The sequence below is a fragment of the Pseudorasbora parva genome, chromosome 18 (assembly GCF_024679245.1).
Source record: "Pseudorasbora parva isolate DD20220531a chromosome 18, ASM2467924v1, whole genome shotgun sequence".
NCBI classification, from domain to species: domain Eukaryota; kingdom Metazoa; phylum Chordata; class Actinopteri; order Cypriniformes; family Gobionidae; genus Pseudorasbora; species Pseudorasbora parva.
Window position 1 is genome coordinate 4,186,917 of NC_090189.1, and position 23,886 is coordinate 4,210,802.

The following is a 23,886-nucleotide window of genomic DNA, read 5'->3' on the forward strand; positions in this document are numbered from 1 at the left end:
ATATCACAGACTTGAGCTGCACATGTTGCTCTGAACTGTATTTTAAAAACATTTCAAGAAATTCAAAACCGTCATGGTTAGGCATGTGCCGATATCAATTTTTCATGTTGCGATTAATTGCTGAAGTTATCACGATATTGAAATAAGTTGGAAAAAAAAAGTGTTGTCATACCATAACAGCTTTAAGAACTATTTTTTGTTATAACAAAAATAACTTAATGTTTGAATACAATAATGCACCAAAAATATATACAGCTCTGGAAAAAAAATTAAGAGACCACTCATTGAGAAATCAATGAGAAATCAATGTTAAGTGGTCTCTTGATATTTTTCAGAGCTGTAAAAGTAAAATTTTCAAACAGATTAAAGTGCAAAAGAATTAGGCTATAAAGAACAACAGGTAGGCTTACAAATTACAATAAGGTCTCATATTTAATGCATTAACTAAGATTGAGCAATAGCTACATTTGGTACAGAAAGTATAATGTTTTTGGTAGTGTTAGTTAAGAAATACTGATCATTGTTAGTTTTATCTTAGGTCCATTAAAAAAGTTATTTTGATTTTAATGTTATTACACAGTAACTAAGAAATTAACATTACCTAGAATGATTAATTCTTTATAAGTATTTTTCATTGTCAGTTTGGTAATAATGAATTAACATTTGAACTAATGAAGTCGTATGTCTCAAAGTTTTACTGAACCATAACAAATAATCAGAACAGTTCTAATTATTAGGGCATGTTGTAGTCCAGATTAAAACATAAAAATGTTTAAGTTTGAAAATAAATAGCCTATTAAGTCTTTAAGTATTAAGTATTTGGTGCTGTGATGAACAACATTGAGATTACAAAAAACGAATGGCTGTTTTAAAAACTACACGCGATTTCTTTTGTAGGCGGGGTTTCCGGGGTAACCGCTGCATTCTGCAGTTCATCAGCGCCCTCTGCTGTCACTGAGCGGCACTTCAGCAGCGCGTCTCCTTCACTCGTTGATGTGCTTCTCATTTACACCTGAGCGTGTGTCCCTATGACGCAGAATACAGCAGTGTTGAGCATTTATACGGTTGATGGGCAAAGTATTATTTTTTTTTTATTAATTGTTAATAAATTATTATTTACGATATTTTAAAGTGCCCACGGTAACAATATTGTGCATATTCATTATCGTGATAATTCATTATCAAGACAAAATATGCCTTGTTAATTTATAGTTTACACTGTTATACTGTATATGAATAGCAATTGTTATGTCTACTGTTACTGTCTACTGTTATATCTTCTTTTTTCAAGTCAAAAGAATAGTGGCATTTAAGCTACTTTACTGCTCTAGTGTTCCTCCATTATTACTTTTTAGATTTATGCTTCAGCCGCTAGAGAGCCAAATGTTGGCCGATATAGTGTAGCTTTAAACAAAATGCATATTATTCCCCATTTGATTTTGAGGTGAAATACAAACCGGACATGAGACTGACCCGCTGAGAGACATTTTAAAACAAAGACAGAATGCTACACAGCGGGAGTGTTTATAACGGGACGTTTACTATCAAGTACTCTGGACATAATGTGCTTTTTCCCTCCATTAAGCAAGCATGAAATTCAGGAAAGAGAGAGACAACAGAGGACACAGGGACTGTTGAGGTTAAGAGTTATGTATTACAAAAAAAAAAAAAAAAAATTCTGATTAGAAAGCCTTTAGCGTCGTGTACATATGCTCCAGAGGATTTGCAGGAGAATCAATGACACTTTACAGCAAAGAGAGACATTCTGACTCAGCATTATTGATCGTCTAATGTCATTTGTTCATCGAAGTGCTTTGCTGCTGTTGAACATGAACCTGCTGCTTCAGAGCACTGCTCTCTTCTGCCTCAAACCTACAACACAACCTGCCCAGTGCAACAGCATTACAGCGTGAAGTTAACAAGCACAGGCTGCTCATTTCAACCCAGTACAAACCCAAAGCAGGAAATAACTGCAGCATTGAGTAATGAAACCCTGGAGCTCGGGACAGCTGCTCTGCTCTAATCTACACACACACCAGAGCCAGGAGATTCATGCGTTCATTTCAGTTTAAGTCCCTAAATTAGCCAGTTTAGTCAGTGCAAATGCAGAACCATTAAGACGTGTAAATATGTTTCTCCACATTTTAATGCCTGTTGATTTAAAATGAAAACAAAAAGTGCATTTCATGCATTCTCATAGCAAGAATTCAATGCACTGATTATAGACTATAATAATAGTTTTAACAATTAAAAAAAATTAATTATTGGGCTTTTTGCCTTCATTAAAGATGGAACTGTTTTACAGGGGGATAGAAAGCTACCAGATAAAGAAAAGGTGTGGTAGTGCTGCAAGACTGGGGTGGGGGGCTAATTGTAATTTCTGATAAAAAAAAAAAAAAAAGTTATTTAAAAACTCCAGATTTGTTGTGCTCATTTGTATTATCATTATAAATATTTAACAATTTACTGTAGTTACTGTAAAAAAAAAAGGACCTTTTTTTCAAATAAAATAACGATTAAAACTGCTGTGCTAGTTTGTAGGGCTGCACAATGATTATTATTATTAAAAATAGGAAAATCAAATAAATTTTACAACTTATATTTTACTGTAAAGAAATAACCAATAAAAAAGTAAAAACATAAACAGCTGTGCTTGTTTGCAGAGCTGCACTATTATTAATATTATTACAAAATATGAAAATAACTTACTACTTTAATATTTCACTGTAAAAATATGAACCATGTTTTTCAGATAAAAACTGCTGTGCTTGTTTGTAGGGCTGAACAATTAATATAAAAAACATTTTAAAATGGGAAACAAAAGACATTTACAACATATTTTACTGTAAAAAAAAAAGTATTTGTTTTAAGAAATAATAAATTGTAATAAAATGCAATAGAAACCAGCTTTGCTTGTTTGCAGGGCTGCACAATTATTATTATTATTAAACATATGAAAAAAAAGAAATGTAATTATTGTTAAAAAACGGGTATTTAAAGGTCCCGTTCTTCACAATTCCATCTTTCAAACTTTAGTTAGTGTGTAATGTTGCTGTTAGAGCATAAATAATACCTGTAAAATGATAAAGCTCAAAGTTTAAGGCCAAGCGAGATATTTTATTTAACAGAAGTTCCCTTTCAAAGCCTAAAGTGAGCGGCCGGTTTGGACTACACCGCTGCACTTCCTGCTTTAATGACGTCACTAGAACCGTTTGTTGACTAAAGCTCCGCCCACAAGAACACGCAAAATAGGGGGCGTGGTCTCGTTGCTCTCCCGCGTGGAGAAGAGCCGCATTCAGCGCTGGCATCTCCCCGTTATGGTAAGAGGCGGGACCTTTCCGGGCAAAGTGCGCTAAGCTGCTGTCCAATCACAACACGGGAAGCGCTGGCACAATCAGAACTCGTTACGTGTTTCTGAAGGAGGGACTTCATAGAACAAGGAAATCAGCAGGCCGTTTTTAGGACAGAGGAAACAGCGCTGTACAGATAAGTCAACTGTGTGAAAAATACTGTTTTTTTACACACGACACATGAACTCATATTATATTGCACACTGTAAACATAATCAAAGCTTCGAAAACACGCAAAGAACGGGACCTTTAAGGCAAATGGTAATTAAATTTTATTTTACAGTACAAGTGTAAAATTACAATACTATTAATTATGGCTGTCTAAATTCCCTCCCACCTCCACCAAAATAAATAAATAAATCAAATATTACACTTTCAAGCTTTTATTTAGCAGCGAAACCACAGGAAGCACTTAAAGCTTCTCTTTTGCTGACAACAGCTGGTTTATAATCGCTTCTCATTACACGTTGGAGAAGATTGCTGGCGCACGTTGCCTTCACGAATGAATGTTATAAGAGACCCAATCTCAGAGATGAGTCTGTGTGAAGCAGCACTTGCTGCGAACCTCCACTCAAATGTCATGTAGAAATAGTGTTTAATACACCACAGCATCTGTCTCCATCTCCCACTCTCTCCAGAGTTTCCTCCCACTCGCTTTCAGGATGTGAATTACAGTGCAGCTCTTCTGTGCTCATCTCCTTGGTAACCGCGCAGACACCGAGAGATGCGCTTTAGTTTCCACCGTCATCATATAAAGGCCTCGGACGTGTTCAGATACAGAAGCCTAATTCTGAACAAACACTGGGATCATTTCAAGCACAAATGAAAGTCTTCAGAGACTAAAGAACACTGTCTGTCACTTCCTGTTGAGAAAGGAAACACGACGACACCCCTCACAGAGAACAGACAATGATTGGAAACCCCTCCTGTCTATGTTTGAACCAAAATACTTTCTTCATTTCAGACTTCTGATAACATCCAGTGACTATCAACACCAAACTGTCCATGGAAACCCAAGCCCTGTTTTCCAGTACTTCCCAGAGTCCCCGGCCCCCCTGAACTCCTATAGCAGCGATTGGTTTTTCCGTTGTGCTTTTGATTGATTTTAGCATTCGCTGCATACGAATGCAGTGTCTCTTTAGGACTGAACAAAGCTTTTACCCCTAAATGACTCTCAGTACAATAAGAATCGGTCCAAACCACAGACTGTAAAAAAAAAGGATGTAGAGTCTGTGACGTATGGAAGCCTGTTTCCGCCACTAAATAAAAAATAAAACGAGTAATTTTGACTTTTTATCTCAAAATTGTGACTTTATGTCATGCAAATGGCAGAAAAAAAGTCAGAAGTCTGGGACTGCTGAAGTTGTGAAAACACGCCTTGTGGCGCTCAAGCACAAAACGGTCTTGCCGAGCACACATTGATACGACGAAGAGGAAGTAGACAAAAGATGAAGATGTCAGAAGCGTAAACTGCCGCAGCACCACCTTGTGTACCGTAAACGCCATCTACTGAATTCGCATTTTAATTTATTTAGAAAGTTTGAGGTTTGATTTACATAGTTTGAGGCGATTGTCAATATTCTCTAATTTACTTAAGCAAAAAATCAGATACCCAGAATCCCCTCGATAAAAGCCCTCTCATCGAACGTGGCAACAAACAGAACCAAGAATTTTAAACCTAGTCCAATTCCCAGATTTTGTTTTTGGAAATGTATGCAAATGAGCGTGTATTTAAGTATATAAGGCCTCGTTTGCATATTAAAACATTACATTTACACTAGGGCTGTCAACGAATATTCTAAATTCGGATATATATTCGAATAGTTTTAAAAAAATGAATTTCGAAGGTGAAAATTAATATTCAAATAAAAAAATAAAAAGGAGTCACAGGAGTCACACTGTCACTGCTGAAGGTAGGGCTGGACGATATGGCCAAAATTTATATCACGATATATTTCTTAATTTCGGTCGATACGATATAATTTCGATATATATGAACTATATAAAAGCTTTAGAAAAACTACCAAGAACTGCCACAAAGGATGTCTGTACCTACAAACTTCTGAAAAATTTATTTGCGAAGTCTATGAAACCTCCTCCTATAAAACTATATAATATTTTAGAAATAAAAACGGTACAAATAAATTAATGTTCACCTTTTATTTGCAGATTTATTTGCATTTAAGTCAAATAAACATAAGACTCTCACTTCGCAGACGCAGTTTATTGAGCATTTTCTTTTAAGTTTTAAATTTCAGTGAAGAACGATTCATAGCGCTATATTCTCCTTTTATGCAAAACTATAGACCTTTATCTACTGATGCACAAAAAATAAATAAAAGAAGACTCAATTCAGTGGCCTATTTGTGCTCTGTTTGAGATGAGTGCACGCTGCTTTTTGCAAGGCTTTAAACTCGAGCAAATGATACATTTTCGTGAAGCCATGTCTGACCGTCTTTCACAAGCTTTGAAAGGTAATTTAAACGTGAATGAACGCATTGGTGTTAATACATGACATTGTGTGCAAATGTGGAAAGCATTAAAACAAATGTGCCACTTGCCTCTTACACGAATAGTCTACATGGATTATTTTTAACGCTTGTCATCGTATTGTTAGACATTAGATTGATGCATCTACGTCGATGTATTGTTACACCCCTAGTCGGCACCTCTCCGCACATTTTGCAGCACACTGAAACCTGAAGTTTAATATCAGATCTTAAGCCACATTCGCACGGGACTAGTGTTATCTAAGGACCTCTGGTGATTTGTAATAATTGCAGAGAATGTCTGTGATCTTAATCCCGTGCGAATCGGCCATGTCTGTAATTTGTATAGTAAAAATTCCCCCGCAAATTACCTACCATATTTCGCCGAACACCGAGGTCCTGTGATAATAGTAGTCCCGTGCGAATCGACATCTCTGTCAGGATTAGGCGGATTGTATATCATTTTTGCAAGCTTTTTTTCTTCCTGTGAGCATTTCTATCTTTATCTTTCACGAAGAATAAAGTCTGCATTCATAATGCGCACCGTTATGAATCCCTGTGCAGCCGCGCCCGCACGGATTATACTTTCACTTTAGAATGATTATCAATTTGAGAGTAATCTGATTGAATGGTGTGTTTAATATTAACATCAATAGCCTACTGTTCTTAATGAAAAACAGAACAGTACAGTACAATGACAAGCTTGTTTAAATAGCCACTTTTGCATTTGAAACTGAATCTTCCGTCGTATATTGTGAGCTTCTCACTCGTGATAAATTAAATCTGATTCCTGCCGCTGGTCTGAGCTCAGTTCATGGCGTCTGTTCGCTAACTGAACGAAATTATATTTATTTATTAGGCTACTGTAAAATAATCAAAACGATATCGATGCTTGTTTATGATTTCATACAGATATCTATAAAGTCTATCATATCCGGGAGAAGTCAGTAAATTCAAGTAAAATCACAGGCTTGCTTATCCCGTGCGAATGCGCCACGCAAAACTCAGATGTGGAGGAGTCATTTCTAAATCACAGAGGTCTTTAATACTAATCCCGTATGAATAGTGCTGTAGATAGCCGAACCACTTCCACGCCACTAAAGAAAGTTAGTCTTTCTCCTTACTTGTGGAAGCTCGTCCAGTCACATTTGTACTAGTCAGGGAAACTCTTTTTGTAGCTAAAACTTGCCGCGTTGGATCTATCAGCCTACTACTGCTACGCACTGGCTGCATGTCCCGTGGTGTACGTCATCGCGCTAGCCAATCGTGTTCTGCTCTTTCTGACGGCTGCGCCCTGAACGTCAGTCAGTGAGGAATGCTGTAATGCATATCGAAATATCGGAAATGTGTTTAAAAATCATATCACCGTTATTGAAAAAAATTATATCGCGATATATATTGATATTGAATTATTGTCCAGCCCTAGCTGAAGGTTGACGTGTCTTGCTGGGAAGATGGCAGAAAGTGCAGAGCCCAACTCGACCGCAGCAGAGAAAGAGATTTAAACTCAATCCTAAAAGCCATGTCTAGAAGTACGTTGGATTTTGGTCGGTAGGAGGTAAAATTGTTGAGCCGCGAGATAAAGTTGTATATACAAGCTATGTAAGATACAGTTAGCATACCATGCCTCATTTTATTTAACGTTAAACAGAAACATTACTAAAGTGAAGGCTACTGTACTGACTAAAGAGACTGAATAAAGGATAAATGCAATGCTTCCACTGGTGTGATTATTTACCATGTCAAGGAAAAGCTCCATGTTTAGCACAGCTCGCTCGGAGCGCTCAATATGCTGTAAAACTTCAATTAATATTAATAATATTTGTTTCAATTACTGAATGAAGCCTGCTATTTTTGGGACAAGTCGCGAGTCAAGCGACCTTAAATTGCTTGAAAAAAACTCTTGATCAGCGCTCAAAGTTTGTTCATTTGAACCGTTATCGAGAGAGAGCGAGAGAGAGAGAGAGGTCTGCGCTCTGGGCCATTAGTTAGTTTATATATAATAATATATAATAATTATATATAATAATAATAATTATATAATTTATAATAACAATCTACTTGTTTTTGTTTAAGTAATACGTTGTCAAATATATATAAACTTAAATAGACAAACTATAGTCTCTCTGTATTAATCTGTCCTGTTATTGACGTAATGCGCATCATTGACAAAATGCGCGCCCAGATGTTCGAATAGTTCGAACATTCGTGTTTGTTTTAGAGGGAATATTCGAACGTCATTTTTGAGCAATTTTGACAGCCCTAACTTACAAAAAACGTGTAAAAAAATAAAATAAAAAATCTTATGTTTATGCCAGTAATAATCTGGAGAAGTTTCACAGTAATATCTTCTAATTTAAAAAATATTCCCTATTAGCGTTTCGCCTTAAACAATAAAAAAGGTAACTTTAAAGGTAATTTTATACATGCACTGTTGCAGATTTCCTGGCTGTGCAACTTTCACAGCGAGTTTGTTGTACAGATTGAATCTCATCTAATGCAAACAAGCCGGTTTTCCCAACACCGGTATCATTTCATATGATGATAGTAAATGGATCAGTTAAAGGAGTTTCTGCTGGAATATTTCCTGATGCATAACTGTGGACAAACACTGCATTTTATAGCTTTTTGGGAAAAAAAAAAAAAAACTTTTAGTGTATCCCTACATGACATCTAACTAGAAAGCATTTTGCAGAGCTCATATAACAGCAAAATGATTATAATAACAGGCAAAAGTGATGGTAATAGCTCAGAGATTGATATTATAGTGTTGCGTATGTGTAGGCATGACTGCAGTCACTATGGAAACAAAATACATTTCCATGGAAACCTGTAGGATTATGTAATGGTTTACGGTCACTCGTGTCCTGTTTTCTGCCCACTCACTCCTGGATGCTTTGCATGATCTACAGTTTTATCATCTTTCGACTTTCTACGGCCTGTCATCTTTCGTTTTCCCTCTGGACAAATTAAGATCGAACTCTGGAAACATCAGGAAAATTTCATTACCGAGGAGGCAAACGGTCAAAAATAATTTATTACAACAACGACAACAACTAATTCCTACAAACTCCAGGGAGAGAATGAGAAAACTCAAAACTAGAAAGCCCAGTAAAGCCACTGTAAATGAGGCCGATCTCGCTACATGAATTTCCTGCATCAATAATGGCTTCTTGACAGTTTCTAAATGGCAGTCAGATCCATTTCAGCCCACCAGCCTGCTCAGATGAAGGCCAAAGCCCATCCGAACGGGCCAAAACCCGTTCCAGAACTCCCTGGCAACCGTTAAACCGGACAGCAGGCGATCAGAGAGAGTCTGTCGTGACAGAAAGCAGCCAAATAAACCAAGTGATCGCTTTATAAATGCATAGAAGACCTGCAGAGCTGGAGGAAGTGTGTGTCTTTCATATGGAGAGAGACATGAGCAAGCGTGAGTTTCTCAGAGGTCTGACCTACAGAATAAAATCTCTTACTTGCAGCAGAAACGGTTTAAGTTTGCACTTTGCCGGTTAAGTCATTCTGGATTTAGTGCATGCCAGATTCACATCATTAAAGCATATAAAAATGAAATGCCACACCATATATATACACAATATATGGATGCAAATATTTCTTAAATACATACGTGTGTATTCAAACAACTTATATATCGAGATTAATCGTTTGACAGCCCTACACAATCTCTCTCTCACACAGACAGACAGACAGACAGACAGACAGACAGACAGACAGACAGACACAGATTAATTGAATTGCGGATTTGTGGCGGTGCTTAAGATATTGTTGGTCATTCAGTGTTTCTGTAAAAAATAATAATATTAATAGATAATAGTAATTATTAATAAGATAATACTGCTAATTCTCCTACTAAAATCAATATACAACACACCAAGGATTGATGAGCTGCTGGGTTAGTGACCATTAATCATGTTGTCTGCATTCGCTCAAACTGATTTGCTGAAATCAAAACCGTGAAGGTAATAGATGAGCACCAGCAGCCAATGAGATTTCAAATGAACTCTGTTTTGACAGGAAAATGCAACAAAGAATAGCACTCAAAAGGACCCATTTTATGGTCTGGTAGACCTTCTGTCTCTCGTAAAAGTGTTGAATCTTTATTTAAGCTGCCCAGGGGTTTGTGTCTTATCACCGATACATGAGGAACTTCCTCATTGACCTAGTTTCCAGACGAGAAGTGTGTGAATTATCTCACCCGTAACACTACACAGATGTGAGGGAGGGCGTGGGGCAGTGATCACGTGTGTGTGTGTGTGGGATTGAGCTGCTGGCTGACTGTGTATGTGGGTGTGATCATAATGCTTGGAGAGTGAGGTTACATTTTTAAAATTCAAAGATTCAAAACATGAACATTTCCATTCTGCAGTCAGCTGTTTGCTTGGTCAACGTCTGTTGTCGGCAGGAAGAACCTTAGATATAGCTTAACTTATTTGGTGAAGAGATCTGTAATGTAATGCGGTTAAAACTTGCCAGGAACTACTTTAGATGTGCGTTTACTGGAAAATAATTGCACATGTTAGAACACTCCTCAGCCAATCAGAATCAATTATTCAACAGCCAATTAGAATCAGAATTGAGCCACTAATAATTACTAGGGGTGCACCGATCTGACTTTTTCAGTCCCGATACAGATACCGATGCCTGGGCTTTGTGTATCTGTCGATACCCGATACCGATCCGATACTATAGTTAAATTAATAATAAACTGTATACCTTCCTTGAAGAGACTAAAGGCACCAGACTTTACTAAATAAAGATAATAAGACAAAATAACAGACGTACGCCAAGTGTTGAATTCTTATTTATTTAAAAAACAATTGTGCATTCAAATCTAAAATATAATTTAGGGCTCGACATTAAGCATGCTCCTGTCTCTCCTTCGGATAAGTAAAATGGTAATTTACTTGTCCGAGTAAAAATTTGCTTGTCTGGAAAAAAGTTAGATTTGTGTGTGTGTGTTATAAGTGTGTAACTTATTCTGAAGCAATATTCTCAGTGTTCAATCAGCTTTTACATATTTTAAATCTGCATATTTGTGATATTTTACCTTTATAAAGGGCATTGCCATTTTCCCCTAATCTTTTTAAATATAAGCTATGCTTCAGGTTTCATATTATATTCTTAAATTTGATCTATACATTAAATTAAAATAAGACACTATAGGGATGTTACCAATCAAATTAAATTATTTACCCAAAAAAATTACAACTGCATTAAATAATGTTGTGAGATTTGAATTTTTGAATAGACAAAATGTTGAAAAATATAGGAAACTAAACCACCAGTAGGTGGCAGTAGGTGAGTCTTAATGAGTGAGTCATTAATTCAAACGATTCATTCAAACAACTGATTCCTTTAAGAATGAGGCAGTCATTTACGAACAGGTTATTTAATCTTTGATTCAACCACTGAATCGTTCAAAACACACGAGACGTGTTATGGTTCTGCTGTTTGGAACTTTGTTGCTTGGAATCTTTGTTTGGAACTATTTTCGCAGCTGAAATAGAACAAAAAGACTCAATATTGCATCTAAAATGTGAGTAACTAATGTTAATGATTGTTTATGGAGCTGTCATAGGAAATCAGTGACATTTTCAATCGTGATGGTATTCAGGAAAACAGCACATTCGGCTGTGTGATGTTGTTTAACTGTTTCATATGTTATAAAGATAAAAACGTAACATTTTGAATGTTTACCGCAAAATTGTGTGAGCGGCGCTTTTTTTATTTCTCCTCAAGATGCGCGAGCGTCTACAGCGTGTTGTGACCGTCAGTTCATTACATTAGCCTTTATCCATATCCACATCAGTCACTTATACTAATTTAATCCTTTGCATAGTGCAAAGTCAGTTGCTGGGCTGCATTGTCCACTCCTTTAGTTTTGCTGAGCTGCAGGAATGCAGCGTGCTCATAACATGGTGTTTCTGGATTAAATTGGTAGTATTGACGACAGACGAACTAGTTGGCATGGCAAGCATAAAATATCTCTCCACATCCGACTCTCTGGCCTGCTCCATGTTGCTTCGAGCATGCGACACACGTGAAGCTGACGAATGACGTAGGGTTTTGCTGCGATTAAAAAAACACCTGGATCGGCCTGTGGATCTGTTCATTTTTCCGATCCCCGATCCAGCTTTGTTGTCAGTATCGTGGCCGATATCTGATCCTAACATCGGATCGGTGCACCCCTAATAATTACCGCAAAGGAAGTTCTGTCACCGCGACAGCCCTACCTGGCTCATATTTGCGATCTCAAATATATTCACAAAACTATCATTTTCAAAATTTGTCATTTTGATTGCAAAAATCACAAGAATATCGCAAAATCCTGGAGGGAATGCCTAAAGACCCGAGGTATGCATTTAAGGGTTAAAAAAGTTTGCCAGTGTCTGAAAACCGTAAGCACAGCAGCTGTTTAACCTCTTAAATCACATGGTGTGTATTTGTGGAATGTCATCATGGCACTGTCCGTCTGCATTATTCCTGGCACACGGCGGCTCTAAATGTGGCCGTGGGCCAGTAGATCTGAATACTGCACATAAACTACATAACTCACATTCACCGATCACATGAGGTGAAGACCCCGACAAACAATATTCCTTGAGCTATGCAAATATTTCAAATAACACCACTGGACTGCGCAAATAAAATACGCCTTTCTGCAGCTCTGAAATCAGTTTAGAAATAAAGCACACCGTAAATCCACATTCTGCTGAATTATCAATTATAAATCACATGGGCTCTGTTCCAGTACCAAGTGAGATGCCTACCCACACCCCTCATACTCTACATATTGACAATAAAAACACTTTTTTGGTATTGTATGAATGAACCAGGCAATTTCTCTTGCTTCGTCCACCATGGATGGATTTCACAGTTTGTCACAATGCATTACGGGATTTCTTTCTCTGCAAAGTATGCCATTCTGCCCTAGAACTTGCCAAAAGAAAGCAGCATAATCACTTTATAAACATCTCAAATAGCCTTTGTGTCAGGACCGTGCTTTAAAACGCTGCCCATGGAGGTTTAGGCTTTTGGAAGAGAACTGTGTTTTACTGTAGATGTCATTTTTATACTGTGCAAGACAAACGCTTAGCAAACAGCAACACACCGTTTCCTGTTTAAGGCAACAAGCACTGCACGTATGAACATTTGAGCAACAGAAAGGGAGGACAGAGGAAGAGAGGAAAATGTTAAACAACGTGAGATGAAAATGAGAAACACATTTTCGTCCCCCTAGAGGGTCACGAGCGAGGGAGTGAATGTCTAAGTTCACTCAATCCCAGGTTTCACCATCACGCTGTTATTAAAAAAGCTCTGAAACAAAAATAATTGATATATCACTTCAACACTAAGCTCAGATTGAATGAGCCACGTTCAAAACCAATGCAAAACGTCACTAAACACACATGTGAACGGCCATTCTACATTAAAGTGCCCATATTATGCTATTTTATAAGGTTTCTAATGTTGTTTTGAAGTCTCTTACAACAGATTTACATTCATGAAAGGTCAAAAAAACACTTTCTCCTTACATATATTGCACATCACCTAATTTCTCAGAGTCTGAATGATTCGTTCGCAGATTCGTTTTCTCTAAACCCCTCCTTTCTGAGCGCCTGCTGTGCTCCGATTGGTCAGACGGTCCAGTCGGTTGTGATTAGTCGACTGCTTAGAAGGCATGTTGGAAACTAAATGCCTATTATCACATCTGGATTTCAGCTCTGGATCTTCCTCAGCACTTGATTTACAGTGATACGAACAGTAACGATGGCGTGGGCTTTACCGTATCGATCTCATCAAAGTGGATCAGCAGAAAACAGAGTCTTCTCCACACGACTACAGTGATTGGGGCAAAAGATGCTGTTAGCAGGCAGCCAATGAAAGGATAGCATTATGCAAATGTGTTACAAATATAGAGGGTATCTGAGTGAGTGTCAAAAGAGCAGCGGCATAAAAGTTAATTGGAGGAAACGCGAGTAAAACAAACAATTACCAGTTTTAACTAAAGGTTGGACTCCATATAGGTGTTCCTTACAACTTACCAAAGATCCAGTGATCCATGGATATTGCCATTGTATTTTTCTGACAATTATATGAGCCTGATTTCGATACCAGGGTTTTTCCTACATTTAAATTTTTTTGGTGGCCGCCAAAGCAAATTTTTGTCCCGCCAAAGCCTTATTTGATGTGTTATTGTGATTTATAAATTGATGTAGATTTCTAATGCGCGTGACTCTCTTCTCGTTCTGACACTCAGTTAACGTGCGCCCTCGTTAACTGAGTGATGGAGAACTTCAAAACCATCACCGTTCTCTCTCTCTCTCTCTCATTTGCGCATATCAATCAAAATCAACAGAACTGACAAAATGGTAAAAGGTCGGAAGACTGAATCCGCGCGCCACGTGGCGTGTTCGCACTATATTTTCCCTGAATTACTGCTGGATGCTCAATTCGCAACTCTTCTGACAGACGTTTTGCACATGCAGCTGACATAAACCATACTTTCAAATAAACGGAAAAATATCCTTATGAAGTGTTTTCTGTGATCAATCTTTTGCGTTGTTTTAACAGTCTGGGTTCACACATAATGCGTCTGCTTTTGTCGGACTAATGACTCATTTGAACCGATTCATTTTAATGAACTGATCTGTCCAACACTGAACTCACGAATCAGTGTTTAATCATTTACTCACAACACCTCTGAAATGAGAATGCAAGAGTGCTTACCCCATTAAACAAGAGCGGTTAGTAAGAATTAGTCTTAATAATCCACAGTATTTTCCTGTATTTATTTTGAGTATTTATATTGATAATGTGTAGTAAATTACCACAAAAAAATTCGTTTTTCTGGAATAAGGTGAAAGCAGAACAACGCAAGTTAAATTGCTTATGGCAGAGAATTAGACTTCATTTGCTATTAAATTTTTAATGCTGCTTTTTAATAATTGTTGCCAAAATAATGAATCAGTAAACCATGCAAACTGTGTAAAAATGAGGAACTAAAGAAACAAACATCAAGACATCATACAAAATGAGATATCAAAATTAGATGAGCAAAAAAAGCAAAAAAAAAGTTAGCATTTATTTAACATTTATTGTGAGTATTGGGCTCACAGATCATGCGGGTAGGTACTTTTACTATTGGTGTGTGTGTGCGCATGCATGCGTGTGTGTGGATGACCATGACTGGTCAGCCACCACCGAAGACCATCTCTGACCAAGGAAAAACCCTGGATACATATATCAATTGTAAGAGTGAATCAGGCATGCATATGCGGATGGGTCTATGTAATGAAGCTTGTATGTTGCCACTTGTCAACAAGTTTTATTAAAATTCTGAATACATTATAGGCCAATATTTTTTTTTATATCACCTAGACACAGCACACAAAGAGTGCTCCCTTTTTAATCATTAAACGCGGTCACTCATACAATGAACTCGAATGAATGAATTTGAAAACTCATGGTAAATCCTGTCCAGCCAACATCATATTTGGTCACATTCAGGCTTTTACAAAAGTCCTGAGGGAAACTTAATCGAAGATGGTCACCTTCAATTCTTTAATTCAAAACTTCAATTCTGTGAACGCAAAAAGTGGTCTATGACCTAAAACTACGATTGGGAAATAATCTGAAGCTTCGACAAATAAACATTTGCAACAAGTGGCTTTGAGCCAAAGATGAACAAACAAGTTTAAATAAGACTAGGGTGACATTTCAGCCAGATCTCACGAAAAATTTGTATAAATAGTACGAGTGTGCAATGTCGTGGAATGTATACGCCAAAACCCATTTTGACGTGCATATGATACGCATTTTATGGCGTATTATACATATGAACCCCCCACCCCACTACCCTAAACCTACCCAAGAGAGCGTGTCATATATACGCCATAAAATGCGTATCATATGCACGCGAAAAACAGCGTATCATATGCACGCCAAAATGAGTTTTGGCGTATACATTCCACGACATTGCACACTCGTACTGTTTATACGCATTTATGTGTGATCGGGTTGGCCATTTAAGGGATAATAATGTTTTATCATCGTACAATTTTTACACAGATTTTCTTTACCAAATTAATAATTACGGGTAGAGGTGTAAGAAAATATCAATACATGTGAGTATCGCGATATTTTGTTTGGCGATACAGTTTTTGAGAATCGATACAGTATCGATATTTATTTATTTACATCCAAGATTTGTGACTTTGTGTTCAAATTAAACCACAGACTGTATACAACCCAACCGCTAGATGGCAGTGTGTTATTTCAGAATGTAACTGACGCGCCGATCCGGAGAAGCGCATGGTGAATGTGTGTGTGTGTGTGTGTGCTAGGGATGGCTCGATACCACAATTTTGGCTTGATAAAAATCATGATATCGTACCGTTTTAACCTGATAACCGTCACGAGGACGGTGACGCACTGAAACTCTCTTTGCTTAAATTAGCTCAAAATTACTATCAGATGTAAGTAATTACCTTGACAAACTATACATCATTAAAAAGATCTAAGACTAAAGTTTAATTTTGTTACCTCTGTTTTATTCTCAAAGTCTTATAATGACCGTAATGTGTTAATATGTGCCAGGAGTTATGAATATGATCTTGGGCGTCGCTACCTTTTGATTGTAATATGCGCGTCATTTGCTCCCATTCATAAAAAACTCTTCTCTGGTCGTCATGAAGACACTCGACAAAACAACTTCCCTCAGGGCTTTTACTTCAAATGTGTGCAGATGTGGAGAAATATTGATAGATTCTCACATGTTTGAGTCAAATTTCTATACAGAGAAGTATTATTTATTCAATCTTTATCCAAAATCCGCGGATGTATGATTATGAGCGCAGTAGACTGTGTTATGCTGTGTTTTCAATTCATTCTGGCAGCCGGAGGGCGCTGGAAAGCTGTACTACTGAAAATTCACTCCCTTGTGGAACACATGAAGAACAGACACACCATGTGACATTCAGGAAGTATCTGACATGACCAAAAACAGCTTTCTAGCGATCGTTAGATCACTATTTTATGCAGATAGACACGTTTTAAGACAATAAACACACAATCGCGGCAATATATGGTTGGTCTGTGTTCTTTATGCCATGTTGGGTGGTTTCATAATAGATGATATTTATAATGCAATGCTATTCCACATAGCTTTTAGCATTGTATATTTTCTGTCAGATTTGTTGACCCGAAGCTACATGAGATCACATATTGTTATATAAAACACTCGACATATAGATTATAAAGTGATATGAAGCAAGTTTTGAATAAAACATGATTTTAATCGTATAAATTGTTGTTTTGCTGGTGTGCTAAGCTAACATGCTAGCTTGCCCTAGATGCACCTGCCACTGAGTAAATACTTTATTTTTATGAACATTTTCTAAATGTAAAACTACTGAAATGCTTATTTGGACGAAATGCATTCAATAGAGTCTCAGTGAGGGTAAAGTGAGAGGTTTGATTTAGAAATGAGGTTTGAATAGAACAGTTTGAATAGAGAATCGTTAGTAATTATAATGCAGACAAAAGAATAATAATTAGAGCCATAACCAGTCCGCAGAAGTGTGAATGTGTGTTGGGGAGACAAACTGAATGGGGTAGTTTGCACCTCTAAACAATAGAGGCAAAATAGAGAATGAAAGCTGAGAAGACATGGCCATAAACATCAGTTGATATTTTAGAGATATCTCAAAATAAAATCACATGAAACGATCTTGTAAAACGTTTAATAAAATGCAGAGTTTTAGACTGATCATCTTCAGATCTGAAATATAACATGGTCAGACTTGTGGCTTTAGCTGTAGTGCATTTCTAGATTTCTCCAAGGCCCACTTCAATTTTATTTTCATAAAGATATTTCATACAAATACATTTCTAATAACTTTACAAAACTTTGAAGCTTATTATAGCTTTTTTTATTATAAAAAATATTATCATTTTGACTTTACAGTAAACTGCCAGGTGTCTGCTTTCAAATGAGACCATAATTATGCTTTTAGTGCAAAGGATTCACAAACTGTATTTGTTTTAGTCTGAGTATACATTTCTTAGGATTTTTTCAAAATTTAGAAATCAGCTTAACAGGTTAAATAAAATATATACCGGTATTTTTCCACTATACCACGCATCCCTAGTGTGTGTGCATTTAGCATTAGTAAACCTCACAAGACGATATAATTATTCTGCTACCGCGGTTTACAGAGCTGAAGTGTGGACTCATTTTGGCTTTAGCTACAAAGAGCCACTAAGGAAATCGACAAGAGTCATTTAGTTTGCAAAATAGGCCAAGTTAAAATCCAGTACTCGGGAAACATTGAATCGTAAAGCTTGCTTAACATCCAGACGTCATCCTCAGCGTTGCTGAGAAGCGTTTCGATAGAATATAGCATATATTCCTCTCAGTAACAAAACGAACGAAATCATCTAATCATAGTGATGTGGATATGGAAGCACCAGCTCTATAGTTCAGTACTTGAAATGGCACTTTATACAATAGACTGCGTTAAAGAAAACAGCTTTACAGTATTAAATATAAAACAAACAGTCATTCAGTCATGGAATGAATGAACTATGCACTTTCTGTTGCTAAATAGTTTAGAAATGAAAAACTGCGATACTGTGAACCTTTAAAACATGTACACATAAAGAATCCTGCAGTCACTTTACCATTTCCCTTTACTTTGATTGCACAAAATAGTGATTAGTGATATGAAACTGTATCAATTATATAAAACAGTCACGTCATTTCTTATGCATATGGCTGTGTTCTTTATTCTTTTAAATTAATCTTTCTAAAAAACAATTTTTTTTCTTACAATATCGCAATATATTGTATCGTAACCCCTGTATCGTGATACGAATCGTATCGCCAGATTCTTGGCAATACACAGCCCTAACTACGGGGACATTGAATTTCACCTGTTTATAAATCCATGTTGTAAAATGTACATAATCATCCAGACAAGATGATCACAATAAGTTATAGTAGTCCTCTGATTTCATTTTCAATACAATCAAAAAGAGAGACGCAGTCACGCAAAGGCGCAAATTGCATTTGAACGAAACGAGAGCGCGTCCGTTGTGATGTATGCGGTTATAATGCGTTGCTACTGGCAACGGTCATTATAAGGAAAGAAACGCCACAGAACAGAATCTAGCTTAAAAAGTGCATAGACCTCTGCTTGATTCATTTGTTTTTTGTTGATCAAATATAAAACTTGATGAAATGTTTTCAGTGTGTGCATCTGTTTTTTTGAACACTCATCTCCTTTGAACAGTGACGATATTGATAATCGTGATAATATGGGTCACTATAATCGTGATATGAAATTTTCATACCGTTCCATCCCTACCAGCAGTTATGGGCAGCTTTTCCCTCTAAAAGCAGGTCCGGAGCCTCCCCGACCCCCTCTGGCACCAGGCCTCGTTTTGTGTGTTTTCAGTGACATGCAGACCCTTCATACGTAGGTTTGTAACAGGAAGTGAGACTGTAATTACTAACTCGTTTCGGCAGTTCAGAATCGATTCTTTCTTTTAGAAGACAATCGCTTTATTTTTCGTGCACTTTGTGCTTTGAAACTTTGCAAACCTTTTACAGTCACAAACAGTTATATTATGCACATCATGGGAGGTAATATTTGGGAAAGCATAATAACTATGATTGGAAGAACAACTGTTTTGATTATTATCAATAGTAACTAACTGCTTATTGATTATTGGCCTTGTGTAATCATATTGCCACTGTTTTATAAAAGCAATAAGCTGCGAAGCTACTAGAAAGATAAGTAATGCCCTTGTGGAAGAAACCAGCAGACAGCCTCTTCAGTCTTAGAGCTTTTCTGAGCCCAATCTGGGACCAGCACAAAAACACACAACACAACAAGCCTTATGATGATTAGTGATTAACCCATAATAAACTGATATACCAGCCAGACACGGTCTATAACTGTCTGGGTGGACATTTAAGAGTCCATTCCAGGTAGAAAATGCATAATTTTAATTTCACAACGAGATATTAAAAATAAAACTTACTGGTATGAATTGAATATTATACATGAATATAAATATCGCTTTAAAACCAATGAAAATAACCTGCGTAATCGATATAGTTTCTAAAGTCAAATAAAATGCAAAAAGGATTACCACATTTCGCAGAACACAAAATATTTCCAACTTTAAAAGTGACAAGGACTTTATTTTCATTTGTGCGCGTGCAGAGTTGCAGTGGCCCTGTCCGGTGCGTGCGCGTGCGCGTTCGCTCACCTCTTTCAACAACCGAACCAACGCTACCGAGAAGTCTCAATCGTGCCGGAAAACGGTCAAAAGACCTCCAAATCACAAGAAATGTCAAAACGTATACGACAAACGAGTTCGTCCTGCAGAAAGCGAGCGTTAACGCCACTAGCTCGCGCGCTAACGTTGAGGCCGCGCGACTAAAAACCCTGAGGTGAATAATCCAGGGAGAAAGGAAAGTAGAAAACAAACTTACGCGTGTTGTGGGTCTAAATGTGCGGCTGGAATGCACGGCGACTCGGGAACGGGCGGAGAGCTTGAGGTTTTTCTCCAATAGTGGGATTGTGTCCACTGTTTCTTCCTGCGACCGTTTGTTTCTGTCGCTGCGCGTCTCACAGACTGGGGCGCGGCTCTCTGTACTCGCGGAGGTGAAGAGGCTTCTGATTGGTCGGCGTCACACGAAGTCCCGCCCACAGCTCAAACCAGAGCCTTTGATGTGAGACGCCCACATACGTGATGGGCGGGGCCTGTCCGTCCCTTAAAAACAGTGAGCTCGGCGCGTGTTGTTTTGTGTGTGGGGTATAGCCTATATATTTTCCTACACTTTATGCAAATTTATAAATATTTATGAAAATTGCTCAGTTTGTTCTGATCATCAAGATAAAACCCTACATCTTTTGTTGAGTACCATTTAAAAAAAATATCTGAAGATTTATCAATGCATGAAATATTGTTATAATTGTGAAATAACATTCAAAGATGTTATAATATATTATGAATAAAAATATTTAAAAAAACCTGCATCTGTTAATTTTATGATAAATTTTATGATTCTATTTGGTAAATTTCGTTTTCATAGAAGTAAAATAATTAACGCTAAACCTTGTCTTGCGGTTTTTATGGCTGATTTTAATTTGTATATCTTCTTATACTTCTGGACTTCTGTTCAAGTCCAGGTTAAAAACGCATTTATTTAAACTGGCTTTTAACACACAGTAGCACTGTGGCACTTTGAATTTTATTTTTGAATTTTATTTTTGTATTTTGTGTAACTGTTCCTTTGGTTATTGCTTCATGTATTAATATATTATTTATTGTAGATGTTTTTCTGTTCTAAATGTAAAGCACCTTGGTCCTCCTTTTGGTTGTTGGAAGGTGCTATACAAATAAAGTTTGATTGATTGATTTGATATCAAGTCTCTCCAATGTATTGATAGCAAATAATGTACAGTAGAGATAGTTTCATTCGTTAAAGATTAATTGAAAATTGTATGTGCTGTCATCATTCATTCTCAAGTACTAAGCATTGATTTATGTGCTTCTACTTTCTATTCTACAACACTATATTATACATTTTTATTTTTTACTAAAAATAAAAAGATTGTCTATGTAGTGTAAACCCAGTTCCTTTTAGTTTATATATTTTGGATGTCTTGTTAGTCATACATGTTTATGTTTGTCTTTATGTCTATTAATAAATACTTTAAAAAACCTATAAGTTTTTAAGTTTTCCAGGAAATGTATATATTTTTTAAAACTGCACCTTTATTATTGAATAGCTTATACTAATTAATTTGAACCTATATATATATATATATATATATATATATATATATATATATATATATATATATATATATATATATATATATTGTAACACATGTATAGCTATTTAATAATTAATAATAAAAAAGTGCAAACAGAGACGTTTTAATGCATAGAGGGGAATTCGGGAAAATTATGAGGGGTTTTTTATTGAGAAGACCGAGAATGCATTTCCCAATTATCCTGAATTAACCATATATCTTTTAGGGTATTTATATAAGTTTTTTAAATCTGAACTATAATCTGGACATGCGTTGTAATATTACCCTACAATAGAGATCTCAATTTAAAGATTATACTGGACAGTTCAAATGTTTCATGGTCACATGGCCAAATTCACGTTTCAAACTCAAGTTCACCACATGAGGTCGCCATTTTACATCACTGCATTTATCTGTAATCTATGCGTGTGGTTAAAATTGTCCACTATACCCTTCACTAGGGCACTTGTAGAGGTGTCCGAAACCATAGTGGACGTTATCAAGTGCACTAATTCAATCCCACAATGCACCACAACAATGAGTGTACTGACGATGTAAACTCAACAGCTAGAGAATACCCATAATGCACTTGTCTAAATTTCACTGCTATATTGTTGCAAATCACATGCAATTCATTAAGGCTAGGGATGGGTGATATTGTAAAATATAATAGAATTTGTTTTAGGGAAATCACAATTCTTTTTGAAGTGACTGAGCAGTCAAAATAATTTACCTATTTTAAAAACAAAGCCTTACAAGGTAACAAAATATATAATAAAAAAAGAATGACAGACATTTAGGCCAAAGTGGTGAAGATAAAAATCTTTGTATCATTATTTTATCTTTCTTATTAAAAAATAAGAACAAAGATGCATACTCCAATCAGGCACAGCATTATGACCTGTTAGTTAGTGGGATATATTAGGCAGCAAGTGAACATTTTGTCCTCAAAGTTGATGTGTTAGAAGCAGGAGAAATGGGCAAGCGTAAGGATTTGAGCGAGTTTGACAAGGGCCAGATTGTGACGGCTAGACGACTGGGTCAGAGCATCTCCAAAACTGCAGCTCTTGTGGGCTGTTCCCGGTCTGCAGTGGTCAGTATCTATCAAAAGTGCTTCAAGGAAGGACCAGTGGAGAACCGGCCACAGGGTCATGGGCGGCCAAGGCTCATTGATGCACGTGGGGAGCGAAGGCTGGCCCGTGTGGTCCGATCAAACAGACGAGCTACTGGAGCTCAAACTGCTCCAGAAGTTAATGCTGGTTCTGATAGAAAGCTGTCAGAATACACAGAGCAGCTCAGTTTGTTGCGTATGGGGCGGCATAGCCGCTGACCAGTCAGGGTGACCTCTGACCCCTGACTCCGCCGAAAGCACCAACAGTGGCCCGTGAGCATCAGAACTGGACCACTGAGCAATGGAAGAAAGTGGCTTGGTCTGAGGAATCATGTTTTCTTTTACATCACGTGGATGGCCGGGTACGTATGCATTGCTTACCTGGGGAACACATGGCCCCAGGATGCACTATGGGAAGAAGGCGAGCCGGCGGAGGCAGTGTGATGCTTTGGCCAATGTTCTGCTGGGAAACCTTGGGTCCTCCATCCATGTGGATGTTACTTTGACACGCTCCACCTACCTAAGCATTGCTGAGACCATGTTCAGCCTTTGATGGAAACGGTATTCTGGTGGCTGTGGCTCTTCCAGCAGGATAATGCTCCTGACACAAAGTACAAACGCTTCAGGAATGGTTTGAGGAGCACAAGTTAGAGGTGTTGACTCGGCCTCCAAATTCCTCAGATCTCAATCCAATCGAGCATCTGTGGGATGTGCTGAACAAACAAGTCCGATCCATGAAGTCCCACCTCGCAACTTACAGGACTTAAAGGATCTGCTACTAACATATTGGTACCAGATACCATACCACCTTTAGGGGTCTAGAACGGTCCATGCCTTGACGGGTCAGGGGGACTAACACAATATATAAAAAGGTAGTTATCATGTTAGACAAGATAATTTACAATGGAAATTATTTTTTCAGCTACAGTAGATGTATTTAACAGTAGCACTCATGTATGAAACTGGATGAGCAATTACAACAAAAAAAAACCCCGTATACACTTCACTGAAAATTTTTACATAGATTATTAAAAATGCTAGGTTGTTTTAAATGCATGTTTGGGTCAAATATGGACAAACCC

The 23,886-nt window shown here is 37.2% G+C and overlaps 1 protein-coding gene across 12 annotated transcripts in view; it reads right to left on the reverse strand.

The window, feature by feature from the left end:
- The window catches only part of add1 (adducin 1 (alpha)), a 60,477-nt gene extending 39,957 nt beyond the window's left edge, over window positions 1-20,520 (reverse strand). For all 12 annotated transcript variants that reach the window (XM_067423813.1, XM_067423811.1, XM_067423816.1 and 9 more), the window contains exon 1: window positions 20,364-20,520. The gene's annotated coding sequence lies outside the window, so the exon portion shown is untranslated. The remainder of the gene's footprint in view (window positions 1-20,363) is intronic.
- Between the last annotated feature and the right edge of the window lie 3,366 nt (window positions 20,521-23,886).